This window comes from Lipotes vexillifer, unplaced genomic scaffold, assembly GCF_000442215.2.
Source record: "Lipotes vexillifer unplaced genomic scaffold, Lipotes_vexillifer_v1.1 scaffold2689, whole genome shotgun sequence".
Lineage (NCBI taxonomy): Eukaryota > Metazoa > Chordata > Mammalia > Artiodactyla > Lipotidae > Lipotes > Lipotes vexillifer.
Genome location: NW_006791698.1, coordinates 55539 through 59012, shown reverse-complemented (window position 1 = coordinate 59012; position 3474 = coordinate 55539). Strand labels below are relative to the sequence as shown.

Genomic DNA, 3474 nt, shown 5'->3' with positions numbered 1-3474 from the left:
AGAAGGAAGAGCGTGTGTTGCGGAACTGGCAGACACACCACTGCCCGGGTCTCAGTCCGAGTGGACAAATAAGGCCAATAGGGCGTCCGGGGGTCTCCCTTCGTAGCCAGGACCGACTAACTTCTGACCGAAGAGTTCCTTTACCCCTGAACCCTACCTGACTCTAAAATGGGCAACAACGCTTTTTCTAACCGTTGGGTTGTTGAGAGGTGGCATGGGATTGTGTTTATAAAGCCCCTGACTGAGACCCAGCACACAGTAGATGTTCACGACTCGCTTACTGCCTGGAGGGAGCGCCCCGACTCCTCCGGGCCGACGCTGCGCTCAGCTCCGGTGGGTGCAGCGGGGAGGCGGCGGCCCGCGCCCTCTCCTCCAGGCCGCCCCCGGGGCTGAGCTCGCCCGCTCGCCCCCTCTGCGCAGCCCCCGCCCATTCCCTCCTTCCCCTCCTGCTCCTCCTACTTTTCCCGCGCCGCCTCCGGTCTCCCGCGTGGAGCGCGCCTCGGTGGCCCCCGCGCCGCGAGCTCCAGTGTTCCAGGGCGGGCGCAGGCGAGGGGCGCGGCAGAAGAGTTAGCGTGGCCAGGGAGCGGCGGGCGAGGCGGGAGAGCGCCGCCTGGGGGACGCCCGGGAGGAGGGGGCGCGGTTCCCGCCGCTGCGCGGCGCTCGGCCCCCTCCGGCTCGGCGCGCGGCTGCAGTCTGGGCTGGGCGCTCGCAGCACATTCCGCACCCGCACCCCGGCGGCCGGGCATGTAGTAGCGGCAGCTGCGGCAGCAGCCGCGGCGGAATATGGGCGGGAACCACTCCCACAAGCCCCCGGTGTTTGACGAGAATGAGGAAGGTAAGAGGGCGCGGGGCGCCTGCCCCGCGCTGCCCCTTCGGGCAGAAGCCGGGTATCCCTCCTTCCAGCACCCTTGGCCGAGCGTCGGCTGTGTGCCCGGCCCGTGCCGGGCTAGGGGCTTCTACAGAGGCAACAGCTCCTCGCGTCGGTGCCCCTTAGGGGCCGGGCCGGTGCCGAGCGCGAGCCCGGGCGGGGGATTCCGAGAGGAGAGTGCACCCGAAGGCTTCACCTGGGGGAGCAGGAGGGATGAGTTGACTTCGGAGGCGAGTCTGGATGTTGCTTGGGCTCCGGGGAAGCCGATGTCTCCTTTAGAGCCCGAGGCTGAAGGAGGCGTTGTGTGTGTGTGTGTGTGTGTGTGTGTGTGTGTGTGTGTGTACTACGCATTTGGTCTTGTGCACGGTCGGGTTCCATGCTGCCCTCCTCATTCGCCCAGGACAGCTTAGGGAAACTTTTCTTGATTAAACTCTGTGTCTGGGCGGAAGGCGTCCCGCTGTTGGCAGCCTCCCAGGTGGAGGAGTGGTGTAGGCGGTCCAACCTCATCTAAACTCCAGAACTGGGTTCTTGTGGCTCATATCGGTAGAGCTTCGTATTTGGAATAGCAGAGCCCCTTTTCCAGCGCTGTGTGTCTGTTGGCAACTTCCTTAACCTCTCTGAAACCTTTGTTTCTTCACCTAGGAGAAGAGACTGACGATTACCGCTTACTACCTTAGGGGGTCGTTTGAAGCTTAACCAGTGGTAATTCATGTGAGAAGTGCCTTGGAAATATAATCAGTTACAGAGCTCTGCACCGTGTTATGTGTTAGCTTTGCCTCTAAAAGCTCGGTTTGCTATTACACTGGTTTCTCCAGTCTCCACTGTGCCCCCAAATGAGAGCCAGGTCTACTGAGCATAGTCCATGTGCCAGCCAGTGTTCTAGGGCTTTACATGTGCTCACTCAGGCCTCATGGCAACCGTATGAGGTGGGTACTTCTGTTGTTCCATTTTACAGTTGAAGAAAGAGATGTGTCCTAGTCAGAGCTGGCTTTGAGGCTGGGCAGTCTGCCCTGGAGGCAGTGTTTCTTGTGCCCAGGAATAGGCTTGTGGGCATCAGTCATGATCTCTAAATCTACCAAGGCTGTGGGTGGTAGTCAAACGCTCACCCTGGCAGTCCCTCTGAATAGAATACCTGAATACAGTCAATGTAATTGAGTCAGGCCCATTTGGTCCTTTCTTAAAGGAGTTCCTAGTCTAGTGGCACTGAGGACCATCCATGGTGATAAGGGCAGTGAGTGGGACGAGTGCAGGACCTTGGAGACCCAAGGAATGCTAAGCCCTTCCTGGTTGTTTAGTCTGGAGCACAGGTAGATAGGGAGCCAGGAGTGGACAGACAAGAGGTAGCCAGGTGGGTGGGGGAGGCTCTTGTGTATCCCAGGAAGCATCTGGACACCATGTAGCTGAACTCTTCCCCAGTCAAGTTCATAATGACCCTGAATTGCTCTATGAAAGTCAAAGTGATCCTGACACTTAAATCAGTATTTAAATATGTGTTCTGCTAGGGACACATCCTGCTTGGGGTGGATGTGGGGCAGGCCTGTCCCTTTGGGAGAACTTCTGTCCTGTGAGGTTATGTTCAGGAGTGCTCAGACCCTATGAGAAGATACACTCATTGACAGATGGAGAGGATGACTTGGGCCGAAAACTTTCTGTTCTCAATCAGTCAAAGGTTTCCTGTCTATTTTGGGGAACGGACCTATGTTAGTCTGCTCAGGCTGCTATAACAAGATACCCCAGATGTGGAACTCCCTGGTGGTCCAGTGGTTAGGACTCTGCACCCTCACTGCCGAGGGCCTGGGTTCGATCCCTGGTCAGGGAACTAAGCTCCCATAAGCTGCGTGACATGGCCACAAAAAAAAAAAAAGAAAAAGAAAAAAAAAAAGAAAGCATTCACAAGATACCCCAGATGCTTAAACAAAAGAATTTGTTGTTGGTGGTGGCTTAAACAACAGAAATTTATTTTCTCACTGTTATGGAGGCTGGAAGTCCAAGATCAAGGTGCCTTCAGGGTTGGTTTCTGGTGAGGGCTCTCTCCCTGGCTTGCAGACAGCCTCCTTCTCCTTGGGTCCTCACATGACCTGTGTGCTCAAGGAGATAGAGATCTCTGGTGGCTCTTCCTCTTCTTAGGAGAACGCCTGTCCCACAGGGTTAGGGCCTCACCCTTATGACCTCACTGAATGCTAATTATCTCCTTAAAAGCCCTCTCTCCAAACATAGTCATGTTGGAGGCTAGAGCTTCAGCATCTCAAGTTTGGAGGGGACACATTTCGGCCCATAACAGGATCCTTTGATGAAAGCCATGGACTCCTTTCCCAGAAGAAAGCACAAACTTATGCATCACTCCCAATTTTAGAGGTTCGTGGTAGTAGCCTGGGTCAAAGGTCATGCTTTAGGTAATTTTTTAGTGTCTTTCTCTTATTTTCAGTGTAAATTTGCTTCCCTTATATCGACAACTGTCTCTATCCTTTATCCCAGAAAATATGCTTTAAATATCTGTTGGCAAAATAGTTATATCTGGCATAGCCAAGCTTTTGATTTCCCTGCTGTTGTTCCTCATTCCAAAAGTGGTCGGACTCAAGGTCAACTGCCTGGTTGAAATACAAGGT

General features: G+C 54.8%; 1 non-coding gene across 1 annotated transcript; it reads left to right on the top strand.

Moving 5' to 3' along the window:
• Positions 1 to 2614: 2614 nt before the first annotated feature.
• Positions 2615 to 2687, top strand: TRNAE-CUC (transfer RNA glutamic acid (anticodon CUC)). The gene has a single exon. It is a non-coding gene; the product is annotated as a tRNA-Glu (tRNA).
• Positions 2688 to 3474: the final 787 nt, after the last annotated feature.